Source organism: Manduca sexta, chromosome 26, assembly GCF_014839805.1.
Source record: "Manduca sexta isolate Smith_Timp_Sample1 chromosome 26, JHU_Msex_v1.0, whole genome shotgun sequence".
Lineage (NCBI taxonomy): Eukaryota > Metazoa > Arthropoda > Insecta > Lepidoptera > Sphingidae > Manduca > Manduca sexta.
The window spans coordinates 14710954-14727964 of NC_051140.1; the positions used below are offsets into that span (position 1 = coordinate 14710954).

The window sequence follows — 17011 nt, forward strand, 5'->3', positions numbered from 1 at the left end:
TACCACGTCGGGTTTTAGTTGGTATGCCGCTGTGGGATATATTGGGTTAGGGACTCGGTCCAATGCTCGCTCGGATGATGCTATACTCCCAAGTGTCGATATTGGACCGTAAGACTAAAGAAGCCAACATAATCATTCCACTCAACCCCAAGTGAGTAGCGATAAGTGTAATAATCAAATGTGGTATATTTCCCTTGACAAATCGTCTAACTAGAAATACCGTAAAACTATCGTCAGATCTAGTTACTTTCATAATCTTTAATCCTTTTCTTGGCTGGTAGCCCATCCACGATACGTTTATTATTTTGTAGCTGTTTATGGGCGATGAAACTTATTTAGAACCAGGGAACGCACGTTATAGAGCTGATTCATGCAAAAAAAAAATACGGAGCACTAACGGAGGTTACCATAATACAAATTCATTTTGTTTTATGAAACATGTTTTTTATTAAAACATATACATTAAACATATTCTTATAAATGCGTACGTGTACCGGTACGATAACGTACTGAGATTCTTGGTTTGAATCTCGAGTTGGGTCCAAAATTAAAACAACTCAATCGCAGCTCTCAGTCAGGAAATTGGCGGTATATAGCCCTGTCACTCAGAAAGCACGTAAAGTCGTGGGATTAATTATTCACTTATAATTTTAATATTCCAACTACAATTATTTTCATACCTATAATTAAGAAACATTGACTTGAATGGGAAAAGATGAAATGAGAAATAAAATTGTTCCTTTTATTCTTACTTATTTGAAAATCAGTCATCTATCACTTTGTTTTCGTGTATTGCTTCATAACTCATAAGTCATAGTGTCTTTCGAGTTAAAATCGCAGCTTCTTTGTTATTACTTAATTTTGATTGCGGGTGACATCTTGATTTGATTTATTATGCGAAAGTGTCACTGAACTATGTACACATGAATTGATAGACCTCTGTTGAAGTGGCTAACGTATCAGTTACATAGATATGGGCTGCGCGGTATCAAGCAATACACAAATATGTGTGATTATGAAATGGAATATACGTTTATATTTTTATTGGCTGTTCAGTTGTAACTGTATTCTTTGATGTATGTTTAGTTATAGGATAAAGTATGTATTTAAAATATATGCTAATATTATAAGGGGAAAATGTGTGTGAGTTTGTTTGTTAGTTTGTAAGGGCTTATCCTTCGATCTACTGAACCAATTTCAAAAATTCTGTCACTAATAAGAAGCTACATCACCTCCTGGGTACTATAGGCTACTTTTATACCCAGAAAATTTAAAGCGGACCTTTATCCCGTAAAAGTTATTCTCACAGACAGAGCTGCGGGCAATGCAAGTGTTGTATACCTCTGTAGTACCATTAGCCAGTTGGCCGAGTTCTATTATACTTAGAATGTGAACTGTGATATCCTGGGTTTAGTTTCTATATCTACTAAAATGTATGTGAGTTCTTCAATTAAAAGACACACTTATGGACTTGTATGAGTATATGTTTGTTTATCGTTATATTAATAATCATGGTATTTGCTACCATTTGCCCTTATTCCTAAATAACGCGGGATTAGCACAAATTATAAATTTCAAAGAATGGGGCCCGATTTGTTGGATTTAGTATTTATGATCGGTTGTTTGTGTATATGAACCCTTCTAGGGTACTGGTTCGTACAAGTCCCACGAAAATCGCAGACTGACTTGGAAAAACCGACTCCAAAGGAGATTATCTATTGGCCCCATTTTTTAAATGTTTGTTTTACGATAATTTACTACCGCGCTATCGGATTTAAATTTGTGTTTGTTTTCGTATAGCTTCGAAATAGATCCATTTTAATTTCATTTGTATAAGACCTTGAACTTCGATGTTGCATATAAAAACTTCATTTTATCTTGGGTTAAGATAGCTTCAAAATACTACTATATTAAAATATTTTGCTTGACCATAAACTGCGAAGACTTAGTCTAGTCCTAGTAGTCTAATAGGTTATTTTTGATTCTTTTTGGGTTGAGTTCACTATAGCTTCAACATAGGCTATTAAAATATTGTTATTTGACGTTGAATATCAAAGATGCAGCAGGGAACTTCTCAAAATAAAATAGATAGGAATTATTCGTTTTGTATTCAGTACGAGTACAATGAGTGTTTAATAAATAATCATATTAGTTCAAGGAACCGTCCTTTATTAAATATACCATTCGCATCTAAAATTATTTAAAATGCATTTTCCCAACGTGGCTATATTATGTTTAATAGCCTATCGTCATCCTTGACTTGTTTTATGCAAGCAATGTTAAAAATCTCAGAAAGGCATATTTCAATAACGCAGTGGGTTAGATTTTGTCATGATTTTGCTTTTATTATCTTAACCCTTTAGTTATAGTATCCTAGTGGTATAACTACTAGTATTGTTGTTTTATTTTTAAACATGAGTACCTAGTTTGAGTGAACTCTCATATACGGTAATTTTTTGATTATTTATTTATCGGTGAATGCTTCTAATTATTGTTTTCCTTATTATTTTATTATTCTGCAACCTGTCATTGAATATTAACAACAAAGAAATACAAAATAAACTTTTAGCACAGTACATTTTTGGGGTCAGTGCCTAATTTTTATGTTAGCTAAGTTAAGTAAATACGCGAATCTATTGGCCCCATTTTTTAAATGTTTGTTTTACGATAATTTTACCGCGCTATCGGATTTAAATTTGTGTTTGTTTTCGTATAGCTTCGGAAATAGATCCATTTTAATTTCATTTGTATAAGACCTTGAACTTCGATGTTGCATATAAAAAACTTCATTTTATCTTGGGTTAAGTATAGCTTCAAAATACTACTATATTAAAAATATCTTTGCTTGACCATAAACTGCGAAGACTCTAGTCTAGTCTAGTAGTCTAATAGGTTATTTTTGATTCTTTTTGGGTTGAGTTCACTATAGCTTCAACATAGGCTATTAAAATATTGTTATTTGACGTTGAATATCAAAGATGCAGTAGAACTTCTCAAAATAAAATAGGATAGGAATTATTCGTTTTGTATTCAGTACGAGTACAATGAGTGTTTAATAAATAATCATATTAGTTCAAGGAACCGTCCTTTATTAAATATACCATTCGCATCTAAAATTATTTAAAAATGCATTTTCCCAACGTGGTTATATTATGTTTAATAGCCTATCGTCATCCTTGACTTGTTTTATGCAAGCAATGTTAAAAAAATCTCAGAAAGGCATATTTCAATAACGCAGTGGGTTAGATTTTGTCATGATTTTGCTTTTATTATCTTAACCCTTTAGTTATAGTATCCTAGTGGTATAACTACTAGTATTGTTGTTTTATTTTTAAACATGAGTACCTAGTTTGAGTGAACTCTCATATACGGTAATTTTCTTGATTATTTATTTATCGGTGAATGCTTCTAATTATTGTTTTCCTTATTATTTTATTATTCTGCAACCTGTCATTGAATATTAACAACAAAGAAATACAAAATAAACTTTTAGCACAGTACATTTTTTTGGGGTCAGTGCCTAATTTTTATTGTTAGCTAAGTTAAGTAAATACGCGAATAGATATCAATGAGACGAAACATAATAATATTACTGTAGCTTAGGATGACGAATGCGTTTCAGTGCAGTGTAATATGCGGAACTACGGATTTTTTTTTGTTGTTACTATAACTATTTTAGCTGGTATGCCGTATGGGGCTTATTATAAGGCAGACAATTTGAGTCTATTGTCATTACAGTAGTTAAAGCTCCAATATATTGTTGACCTGTGATAGTAGTTCCTGACCAAAGTATTTTCTGCAAATTTTTTAAATTATAATTCGAGAAGAAATAATTACTAGATATAGTATGATTAATAATAAATAAGCCATTATATCTGTCGTAAAATGTATCCGATTTCTAATATCAGGGCAATTTATGTCCAGCGTTTATAGTAATTTGTGTAGCATAGCTAAACTTTGTAGTGGCTTGTGCTCCTTTTCGAACTCAGAACTATGAATTGTAGCTCAATTAATTAAAAAAAAAGGTTATACGTGATCATGTTTTATTTCCATGATATTATCACACAAATTTTTAATTATAAATAAATACAAAACAAGTCAGACATTTGGTGGTTGCAGATGAGCTAGAGTCGGTTATGTTCAGTAATGACGGTAGCCGTGGGCGAAGCCATGGTGTACGGTGGGCGCGGAGTTGTGCACGACGGCGTTGAAACCATGGTGCGCGTCAGCGGAGTAGTCGACCTTGCGCACGGAGCCGTCGGGCTGCACCAGGGAGTAGGAGCCGTGCACGGCGTCTCCGTCGCGGCTCGTGCTGGGACTTGTGGTCGCCGGTGTGGGGGTCAGCCACGGAGTAGGCGAAGTTGTATCTGGGGTAAGCCTGAAACAACAATTCCAAATATTTAAATTTATTCGAAGCGCTTCATAGGACGTTGTAATAGCGCAGTACTTACAAATTCATCGTGTCCGCCGTAGTAGGCCCCGGGTCCCGAGTAGTGTCCTGCAGCGGCGGCGAAGGGAGCAATGTGAGCGCCGTAGTGCGCCACGGAGCCGGAGTAATGGCCTAGAGGTGCGCCATGGACGTACGAGTTGTAGCCGCCTTCGTCGTGGCGCACGATGCTCTGAGAGGAGATGGCACCACCGTGCCCTAACAGACCAGCACTGGCCGCGGCCACCACAGCGCTCACAGTAAGGATCTGGAAAAAAGTATGAGTTATTGATTCCATTTCAATGTTTCCACTTTTAAAATTGCAAAATGCAAATATCATTATTTCAGTGATATTATTTATTATTAGACTCACTTTGCAGAACATGTTTGTTGGTTTGTGGGTGTCGTAGGACGTTGAAGTGTTGATTGATGTCCGGTGTCCTGTTGGTATCATTTTATACATGTCAGTTGCCCGAGCCGCGGTGGGGCGGAATGCGTGCAAGCACCTTGATTCTAATAACGACATATGTACACATTTGTTGCCGAAATCTATTCATATTTTGAGTGTTTATGTTAATTATTACGTTTTGGCGGTTACAAGTTTTAATTTACAAAATATTACATTTGACCAGTAGTATTATTGTATATTGTGTACTTGATGTTTAAAATAATTTTATGATGCTATCTAATGAATACATTCCTTAGAGTCTTTCAGTCGAAACATATTACTTTAATACAAATGCGTTTTGTTTGGACATTGGTAAAGTTATACTATATTATTGACCAAAGCAGGATGAGCTCTAGTGTCATAGTTGTTCGTGGTACAAGTTCAGACTACAAATATATAAGGATTGCATGACCATAGGTGGCATTTTAAAAATTATGTTAAAAGGCAATCCAGGCAGACGATCTAATCAATGTTAAGCCATTGCTGCTACCTATAGACTCTTGCGATAACATGGGCATTACATGAATGATGACTTTTAATATTCTTTGCCTAATAAACGCAGTGTAATCATCAAGCCTTCTACAAAAAAGTTAAACAAATGTTTAAACATTTTTCAGTAATTTTTAGGATTGTCGATGTCATTTTTGCTTTCTGAAATAGGATAACTACGTGTACCGCATAATTAACATAGTTATGGTTGTTACAAAATGACTATATAGAATTTTATGCATAATTGTCAGTAATCTTGTTGATACATAATTAATATCTTGTAAATTACAAGTAGTATTTTACAAAATATTATTTCCTATACAATCAGAGGATAGAGCCTTGTTGGGTATGGAACGGACTGCCGAGACGAATGTCCGCAGGTTAAAAGCCCAGGGGTACAAACGTGTGACTTTTCTAAAAATATGTGTGTATTCTTTGTGAATTATCGTTTGATTCAAAGGTGAAAGACAACACCGCGAGGAAACCAGCATACCTGAATTTTTTATGAGAATTTTATGGGTGTGCGAAATCCGCACTAGGTCAGCATGGTGGACTAAGGCCTAATCCCTCTCAGGCCCGTGCCCAGCAGTGGGACAATATAATAATATAAGGCTGATAGTATTATATACATTAAGTTAGTAGGTACTAAAAAGATCGTACCAGAGTGGTACATATAATATAAGGCTTATATTTTTCATCGTTTTTAGGGGTCATATAATGTCAATATCAATATTATATTAGTTTCTTGAAGTAGCTTAAAATTATTTCCACACAATTATTTTAGCTTATTTTAATTATTAAATATATTTACCGTATAAAATTAAAAGTAAAGTGCATTATCAAAACCATCAGAAAATATCCTTTCAAATTTGAAGCAAGGTATATTTGTTACCAACTCGAAGTCAAAACTAGGTTACAATTGAGACCGCCCTAGGTTAGCTAAATCAATACATGTTCCGTTTGTAATTAAATAGTCGTAGTAAACAAATACTGTTAGAATGTTACTTCAGGCGTGTATTTAAGTTATTAGTGGTTTATTATTTATTCTAATTTACAGAGCAACAAAATATCGTTTTCTATTGCGATTTCGTTTAAAGTTTTGGAAAATTTTGACGTAGGTTTGTCGTATATGAGGATTGGTCTGAGTAGTTCTGCATTTGTCTATTTCTATCAATAAGCAGTAGGTTGCTATTTTCTTGTTTGAAACACAGTATAAATACTGCGCATTATTAAACTATCTTCAGCTGACAGAACGAGTGTAATTTGGTGATGTGGTTCTTCTGTTTTATAGTAATTAATACGCTTACTTTTGGGCTTGTTCATCTTTTTATTAAATATTAAATAATGAATAATTCGTTTTTAATATTGTATTTAAGTATTATTCTTAATAGAATTTTATTAATTATAACCGTCGATAGTGATCAAAATAGAGACCCCTCGATTAACACCTCTGTCGTTTGAATTTATGCTTTATACATATTACTATGGGAAGAGTATTGTTCGTAACTGTACGGTGTCATGTACATTTTTATTATTTACTGATTAGTTAAAGTAACTGCAACATAAATTTGGCTAACACGGTAATTATTTATATTAAAATAAAACAATTTAAAGTCACTGTGTTTCGAACAACTTTGCCAAACGTACGTCACGAGAAAGTCATATTTTTTCTTTGTATCATTAGAAATATACTACTTATTCATCCTTTGGGATGAATAAGCGACTTTTAACGTCAACTTAACTTTAACTTCAACTAACCACAACTTGTGGATCTACAGGACAACTGAATTGTACAGTAACATTATTTTTATTATTAATTACCTACCATGTTATTAAATAACGGTATTAACCTATTTTGTAACTGTTCGCTATTCCAATATAAATAGCCCTGTATTTTACTGTTTCACTGTTGGGGCGGGCCTCCTCTACTATTGAGAGGGATTAGGCTTTAGTCCACTACGCTGCCTTAGTGCAGTAGATTTCACGTACCCTTAAATTTTATATAGAGAACTCAGGTATGCAGGTTTTCTCACCATGGTTTTCTTTACTGTTAAAGCAAGTGATAATTTATATATATAATTTATATATTTGGAATATACATAACTAAAAAAGTTTGAGGTGCGTACCCCTGGGTTTTGATCCTGCGGAAATTCGTCACGGAAGTTCATTTCATACTCAACTAGGCTATCGCCGCTATTCTAAAAATGAATAAAAAGACTACGAATTATAATTATACACCAGAAAGGAAAAAGAAATCTTTGTAAGAAACTCCGGAGAAATTTGTATAATTCGCATTATATCAGATGTGGACAAATTAGCAACATTGCGATATCGTAGTTGACGTTAGAACTAAGGTTTCTTTTAATTGTAAACAATATATAGAACATCACCACTAATGAAACATAAAATTAGAAAATATTTTTTTAAAATTAGTATGGCTTCTTTATATTTATTAATGTTATAGCTATTGTTACTCAGGAGAACTAAGGACTTTAACTTAATATTCTGTCAACATCGGTTATGAATTCATAAATAGTATGTTTATTGGTCTCATAATATTATTCTATTGTTCTTTAGGACTATTTTCATTCGCTTAATTTATTAATTATAATAATTTATTGGTAATAATAATACACAACATATAGTCATAATTCTTTTTATTTACATTTTATTCGCATATATTTACACATACATAAATAAACTCTTACAGACATACAATCATTGGTTTTCACTTATGTTAAGTTATGATCGTTCAGTAATGATGGTAGCCATGAGCAGGGGCAGCGTGTACAACGGGGAGAGCGTGTACAACGGGGCGGCATGGACAACGGGAGCGACATGCACAGCGGGAGCGACGTGCACAGCAGGGGCGGGGTGTGCAGCGGGGGCGGAGTTGTGCACGACGGCGTTGAAACCGTTGTGGGCGTCAGCGGAGTAGTCGACCTTGCGCACGGAGCCGTCGGGCTGCACCAGGGAGTAGGAGCCGTGCACGGAGTCTCCGTCGCGGCTCTCGTGCTGGGACTTGTGGTCGCCGGTGTGGGGGTCAGCCACGGAGTAAGCGAAGTCGTATTTAGGGTGAGCCTAAAGAAAGAATAATAAAATAAAACGGTTAGTAAGGATTCAAACATTTAAAAATTCTTCTTTAATAGCGGATTATATAATAATTAGCATAATGAAATTAAAGGGCTAAGAATTAATCGTTTTTTGGGGTCATATACTTTCGTCTATTACATATAGGACTTTACCAAAGTATAACATATATTTTATTGTGTGTACTAGAACTTCGTTACTTACGTATTCATCGTGACCGTCGTAGTGGGCAGCAGGGGCAGCATAGTGGGCGACGGGGGCAGCGTAGTGGGCGACGGGGGCAGCGTAGTGGGCGACGGGGGCGGCGGCATAGTGGGCTACAGGAGCGACGTAGTGTGCGGCGGGAGCACCGTGCACAACAGCTTCATCGTGACGGACGATGCTTTGGGAAGAGAACAGCGTGTCCGTGGCCTAAGAGACCAGCGTTGGCCGCGGCCAGGAGGGCGCTGATAGCTACGATCTAGAAATAATAAAGCAATTGCAGAAATGAATTTAAAATTTCTATGAATCTTTTTTTCTTCATTAAATTCAAGCAAATTATATCTAGCAAGGTTATTGGTGTTTAAGACACAATTAATTTTTGTACCATAATACTTTTTAAACTTATATAATAAATCAGTATTTTTAAAACTTACTTTGCTGAACATTTTTGTAAGTACTACTGAACGATCAAGTGCAGATTGATGTCAATTGTCTTACCGAATGGTTTTATAGATCGTGGCCGCAGTGTTTGCTCGCGCGGTGGGGCAAAGAAATGCGAGTACCTTGACTCTAACTTTGACATGGCCTCAAGGTCCCGGATTCGATACAAATGTGTACGTTAATGACCAATGTCCGGTTCGATTGAAAAGTTTAATTGGCGGCTGACGTGGGTTTTCATTGTTCGTGATTGATGGGGTCGTTTAAGAGCAATATTCTAGTCAAATATTTTTTTTGTAGCTTTTTATGTTAACAAAATTTTAAAACACCTTTTATTTATTTTAATTTTTGTACTGTTAGTCATTAATACATTTTGTCACGGATGACAATTTGATCTTACAACCAGTGTCAAATTGTATGGATGTTATAAATGTTTCGAGTTTTGTTTTGCTTCGAATAAAGAAGAAGCTGTTTATATTCGTAATGTATCAAGTTTTTTTATAAAACAATTAATTTCTTTGACTTTATTGTGATATCAAATTAGATTTGATGGCAAGTTACCGCTACTCCATGGTTTTACGTCTCTGTAGAAACATACGTGAGTTTATGCGTATATATAATATATATTTCTGAAAAATCAATGAGCTATTAAGCACTCATGATTTCGGTATCTATATCCGTCTCATCTTACAACCCTTCGCGACTTTTTAACTTCTGGCACGACAATGTGACTGCATTGCAACTGATGGTAAACGCGATGCCGTTCAGATAAAGTATAGAATGACAACAGGTGGCTATCTCATGCCATTCACAATCATGCCGGTCTCATCGAGCCTAGAAATACTCTCTGGCGATTCGTGTATGTCTTTTGGGTATAAACTTACATAATATTTTTATTGCCTGACTTGGGACATGACTCCAGAAGAACAATTATCATAATCCAAATGAATTCCGAATACTGAAATGAATTGATTATGTAAAAGCTTGTGTTATTTTCATACACGCGTCAATTACATTAGACATCAGTGGTCCAAAAGAATGCAACATTCCCAAACTGGGTAGACTCAGAGGCCAGTACATATATTTGAGTAGGTTTTTCTCCACTTTCGTAACAAATGTATTTCTAGAGAAAATATAAACGAAACGTTAATGCGGGAATAAGATTCTGTGTGCAAATTTCATCGAACAAACATTAATTTTAATAGATATCCAAATATATTCACATACTTGTATCTAGAATATATATCGTAGCCTGCACCAACATATATGTACATCTCGTACATGTATTAATAATTGAGTTAAGATATTAAATTATTAATTCGCCAATAAAAGTACAATATCGTATATTTATTTTATTGCTATTACAGCTACAGTTTTAATTTTACATTGGAATGCAGTAAAGTACGTAAAAACGAGATTAATTAACTGTAACAGCCGTCAATGAATTTGTCGAGTTAATTGAACGGAGTAATTACAGAATAAGTAATTATGTAAGAACAATATTTGTTACTTTATGTACTAGAATTTCTAGGTTTTAATTGTTTCTTGCTAGTTATGCGTGCTAGTTCTAATTAATATTTGTAAATACGCATATTAATTTTTAAGAAAATTATGTATGTTGTTTGAACGTGTAATTTTTTTTAACTACTTCAAATTTAAAATTACTTTTCTAGTTGAAGGATAATATGTTATCCCTGAAGACTATAATACTGAATTACCTCGTTTCCTTTTTGTGGTCAAAAGTGAAACACAACTATAAATACTAACAAATAAAAACAGAATTACCAGCAGAATATATAATAATTATAAAGAAAATAAAGAGTCCGTTTACAATGTTCATTTATACTGGTGGTAGGTTTTTCATATGTGTGAGTCCGCCTCGGTAGGAACCACCGCAATGTCTATTTCTGCCGGCAAGAAGCAATGTGCAGTCGCTGTTGTATTTCGATTTTAAGGACATTGTAGCCAGTGTAACTACTGGACATAATGAGACTTAACATCTCATGTCGCAGGATGGCGAGCGCGGTGGAATACCAAACAATACTTTGTAATTTAAGGAGTTGGATGGTGTTTCTACTGTTAATGGACAGTCGTATCGTTTACTATAAGGCGAAGAGCAAGCTCGTGTCATCATCAAAAGCAATAAAAAAAAATATCATAAGTATCATAGAGAGAAATATTCAAATGATTTACATGCAATAAAACTTCGCAATTGTAACAAAGTTAAATATAAATTAGCATTCTAAATAAAACAAGTCGGTTATTAAATCAACTTTACACATAAGCAAAAGGAATTAGATCGTAATTCGCGTCCATTTCACAACATGTCATTCACGAAACACAGCAAAGAATGTTTGACAGATAACCGCTTGCACAGCCAACTGTTCAAACTATCGATATTAAAAGATGTGGGTCAGGTTTAATGGAAACATTTCAAATGTATGCACTTCTTTGTTTCACAGATAATTATTTTTTTATATTAACTTTTTAACTCAATGTCGTGGGTTCAAAGTCAAAAGTAATAAAAAGTAAAGTGAACGCACCGTACGTGTTACTACGTTACTCGCAACTCGTGTCCTCATAACTAAAATGTCTTAATTCCAGTGATTTATATTTGTAACTACGAGTTTATAGAACAAACAGCGAATGAAATGGTCTTGCAAAAGACATCAACGCAGTCCTTGTCTGAACCAACATTTGTAATATATTTTCTAATCGCTGAATATTAATTAAGATTAGAATTCCTTACAAATAAGTTCATTTTTTTTTTAAATTATTCTGTTGGGTAATAAATCATTTGGTTGTTTAAATGACATTTTGATTTGTGTCTTCTAAAATCAACTAGCATACAGGTTTATTCGGGCATATATCGAAAGGACGTAACATGAACCTCTAACATTCGTAATAAGTATATCGCTACTTGAGCGTGTATAATACTAGTTTATGTAGTGTGGATAACGAGGTAAGTAATAAATCGTGCTGCATGCATAAGGCGACGAAAATAAGCCTTCAAACCCACATCCGGACTGTCAACGATACGGATTAAAGTATACAGATTAAGCATTCTTTTGTAATACATCATTGTTTCGTATTATTTTATCTTGTCAATAACATTTTGTATGATAAGATATATAAATGTATTCTACAAATTTACATACACATACTATATACAGGTTCGACCTTGCCTTCACACTAGTAACCTAAAAATACGTCGATTGGGCGCAATTAGTTCAGTATTGCGCAAAAATATCAGTTCGCTATAGAGAGCATTCAACTGTTTTAAAATTATCAATATTATATTGTTTAAAGTGTTTGAAGAAAATGTTACTTTGTATTTTAAACCGGATCTTAATGGGATATTAAGTTCTTTGTATTAATCTCGGAAGCGGAACAATACATTGTGTATTACAGATTATAATATGGAAATATATTTAACTATAATTCGATAGGGATCAATTTGTTGAATGTAACACGTCATGAGGATAAAGAGAGAATATGATTTGTTACTTTTTAAAATTAATTTTAGAGACACGATTCAGCAATGGTGCGGTAGTTTGTGGTAAATGGTTTATATTATACGATTTCTATAAGCCTGTGTTGTAAACTTGTAGAATAGGTATTAATTATGTGATTGTGATGTACTAATGAATACCATAGGGCTTCCGTTTAAAAATACACTTCTCGCTTCTGATGTAAGCGATTTTGTTTGCAGTATTGTATTGGACATTATACGTATATTGTAGCATTAAACAATATAAATCTATTTTATAGCTAGCATTTATACCAAGAAAATAAAAAAACCACGCCATGTTGTGATAAAATAAGGAACTAATTTATTGCACTGATAACGTTAGCTTTAAAAACAACGAAAAAAAGTGGCACGCCTAAGACAGATTTTTTAATTTCCCGGTTAGGGTATATACTCCATTTTTATGGGTATATATATATATATATATACCCATAAAAATGGAACTCGGTAAGTTGATTTAGCGGCAACGACGTCAGATGTGAGATATGAAGTCTTAATTTGGTTTTATAATAACTACAAGCAGGTTAGAGATATAACTATTATACTATACACGATCACATCAGAATAAATCTAGACAAACATTTAACAATGTGGTTTACTGTAGCACATTAAAAAAGTAAATAATAAAATTACATCTATAATACAAGTAACTAGGTACTTTATTTAAAAGGATATTGTATTTCGAATGTAACGTTAAGTGCGCATGAGCATGTCTGATCTACGGTCTGGCGCGCAAGCCCTCAAATTAATATCAATGTATTTCGATATTTAGGAATGTCTTGATCAATATCTTGAGTAGCTATGTTACAAATATGGAATTAAGTGCAAGTAATTATATTATGTATTTTATTAATTTCTCTTTTTGGTAATATTTGCTGTACTCCGTTTATGTTAATTGCAAATTGGCCATTGGATCTAGGAATATCGTTTATACAATGCTAATTTACCACATAGTACTAGCATCATTCTTAGATATGATTGCGTTAATAAAATATAGTATAATTGAATTTACAACATTTATCTTTGTTTAATAAAATAAAAGTATCAGGAAAACTATCATAAAATAAATATTTATACGTCATTAAAAATGGGAGTGCCATTAATATCTTTAATTAGCAGTTTACGCATCGCTCACCTTGCAATTTTTTGAAACAATTCGGTAGTACGTTATATTGCATAAATCTGGTGCAAACATTAGCAGTCTATAACGTTTTAATTATTTAAAGTATTGCTTTGCTCCAAATCGTTGAGGGTGTTGTAGATAATTTAATTACACGCATCGTGGACGATGTGCCTGTAATTTTGGCGCATTGTATCTCGAGAGTTACCTAATAATATATTAGTTCAAAATAAAGGTTATAATATATTTAACTTAAAATATTTATCTAACTATTTAGAACATATTTTAAACGTGAATTGTGTAAATGATCCGATAATTCTTCATATTGTGAGTGCATAAACATGAGACAACTTGACATTTAAAAAATAATAACAATTTAAAATGTCTCTCTACAAATAAAAAAAAAAATGGTTCATAAAACACGTTTATAAGAATTCTATTAGTTTCGTTAGAACTATGCACTCTTAATGTTTACGGTTGAGGAAATTTTATTACGTTTTGCAGACTATGAACGTTCCACTTGCCACTGGCCTTGGGTGTAAGCCTACAAGAATTTATCGTATGCATTCGTTTGTAAGGTTAGCGTCGACGTTATTTTTGCAACCGTTCCATTTTTTTGCAAACCTTTCCTGATAGTAAGATTTTTAATAAACTTTTAAAAATTATACTACGACGTTAAATTAATGGAATTTTAATTTACATGCTTTATTTTTTTTGTCGACGGTTGATCTGTATCGAAAGGGACTGTTCCAAGAATATAAATTATAAATAAATGTGTGTTTTATACTATAGGAAATGCCGTTGAAAAATATCAGTAAATTTTTTACCTCTTTCCTTATTTACATTTTTGGGAAAACCGCATTGACGGTTTGTATTTTGATTTTTAAATAACATTTATATTACTCAGTTTAATGATATATTTAGATATATATGTATAAGTAAAAGTTATTTAAGATTGTACTTTCTGAAACTCTACTACAACATAAATTAGGTACTTATGTACGTTAATAAATAGAAGACATAATATAATTACTTATATCGGTGCAGTTTGATGACTATTACGATTTAAAATCAGGGCAAGGTTGTGGTTTGAATTTTTTAATCAAAAGTATGTGCCTACAAAACAACCAAAATTCGATGTTATCACTCCAAATTAAGCGCTGTCTTAAAAGGTCCGGTATGATTATGATCGATTGCTTGATTAATAACACCATTCAGTTTTTATGTATTGAGTACATACCACATGTTGTTTAATAGTATTCTGATTAATTCAGAAGCAATAAAAATATTTCCAATGAGACAATAGTTAAAAAGATATTTAAGGAATATTTGTGAACAAACGAAAATAGTAGTAATTTGCCTTTATAATATATTTGTTTAAACATAACAAGATCATTAATGTAGTTGACTTTATAAATGTTTTATTAGTTACAATTTACTTTCTCTCTCTAAGACTAGACATAATAAATGTAAATTGTTTACATAATCATTTCTTAAGTTTACGCGAATGTTAGACATTGAAATTAAACTATTTTTTTTTGGGAGAAAAATAAAAAATAAAATACAAAAAACCGCGATAGAATCCGGAAAATTTGTTTAATTTCAATGTAAATTGTTTAGTTATAATTAGCATGGATTTTTCAGAACGATATATGCTAGTGGTGTTGGCATCTGATCTTTACTGTCTATTGATTTTTGGATACATTTGATTATGTCTTGGTAATCAGGACCCCTCATGGATTCGTGTTCTGTCGTTTCGAAAATTTCGTGTATTTTGTGTTCACCATCGACTTCATGTTCATGATGCGGTTCATTTAAATGTTCTTTGTGAATTTCTTGTGTCTCAATACTTTTTTCTGACGATTCTGATTCAGCACTACTCTCTGCCGATGCTTTTGTTAATGCTTCGTTTGGCTTCTCATTTGATTCTTTTGGAGAATGAGTATCTTCGACAGACTTGTGATTCTCTTCATTGTGTTTCTCATCATGACTTTCGTCACTGGAAGCTACTTCCTGTGTTTTGTGATGAGTTTCTTTCGTATTCGGTTCATGATAGTGATGATCTTCATGATTTTCCTGATGTCCTGATGTTTTAACAGATCCGTGGTTAACATCATGGCATGGTATATGCGGGAGATGTTCTTCTTTAGATTCGTCTTTTACTTCCACATTGGCGGGCAAGAACTTTTTGACGACAGCGTTAAAACTGATAATTAAACATAAATTGTTAATAATAGTTTAGCAAGGAAAAACCGAACTTATAATGATTTACCAAATAACTTACCCTTTTAAGTCATCAGCTGTATAATGTACTTCCCGTACGTAGCCGTCGGGCTGGAGAAACGAGTATTGACCCCGTACTACTGCGCCGTCGCTTGATTCGTGTTGTGTTTTGTGATCACCAGTACCGTCATCATAAACGACATAAGAATATTCGTAACCAGTTGGTTCCTAATAAAAATCACATGTATTTAGAATTTTTAAATTTTGCCTATAAATAAAATAAGGATTGCTTTTACCTCACTAGTTTCTACAACAGCTGGAACGTTCGCTTTATATGTTATGAAGTTAGGAGTGGGAGATACTGCTTGAGCTACTGAAGCAATTGCTGATCCTGGATAGACGCAAGGTGCGCCACATGGATTGATCAGATGGTGTGATGACGCAACTGGAAGCAATGAGCCAACTGGTGCCGCAGATATTTGTGCTAGTTGTGGTCCAGGTATTGACACTGCTGGCGCGCCATATTGAACATATTCCAACGGAACGACTTCTTGGCCATTTTGAACGTACACTCTGGAGAACGATGCCCCGGTAACTCTATATATACACTCAGTACACACCATCAACAATACTGAAAACTGAAAAAATAAATTTTGAATAAATTTTTGTCATATATATATTAAATTTAAAACAAATATACTGAAGAAGTTACTTACTTTGAACATCATCTTTCCAGATGATCGGTGGAACGCTACTGATATTTTTCCGAATGTGGTACCGCTTTTAAAAGATCCTTTGTTTGTACTAAAATATGCGGTTCGGTAATACCGAAACAAACCATCAATGTCGGAGACTAACTGAATAGAAACGAACAATCAAAATGTTAATGAGGATTTAAACACAAGCTAAGAGTTCGCGATCCCGTATTCAGAGCACGCGATAGACAAAAGTAGGTAATATGGCATAAAAATTGTTTTTGTCTCGTTGGACTGGTTGGTGCGTATCTTTTGCAATTGCCCGAAATGTATCAATAATTTAGAACACAGA

The 17011-nt window shown here is 33.6% G+C and overlaps 1 non-coding gene and 1 pseudogene across 1 annotated transcript; both read right to left on the minus strand.

Annotated features, from left to right (window-relative positions):
• LOC115455427 overlaps nucleotides 1-4878 on the minus strand; it is a 7623-nt pseudogene extending 2745 nt beyond the window's left edge.
• Nucleotides 4879-8003: 3125 nt separating this feature from the next.
• On the minus strand, nucleotides 8004-16745 carry LOC115452259. The gene is made up of 8 exons (XR_005113064.1): nucleotides 16681-16745; nucleotides 16261-16602; nucleotides 16026-16192; nucleotides 15373-15947; nucleotides 9998-10050; nucleotides 9089-9139; nucleotides 8658-8913; nucleotides 8004-8444 (listed from the first exon to the last, which is right to left on the minus strand). It is a non-coding gene; the product is annotated as an uncharacterized LOC115452259 (transcript).
• Between the last annotated feature and the right edge of the window lie 266 nt (nucleotides 16746-17011).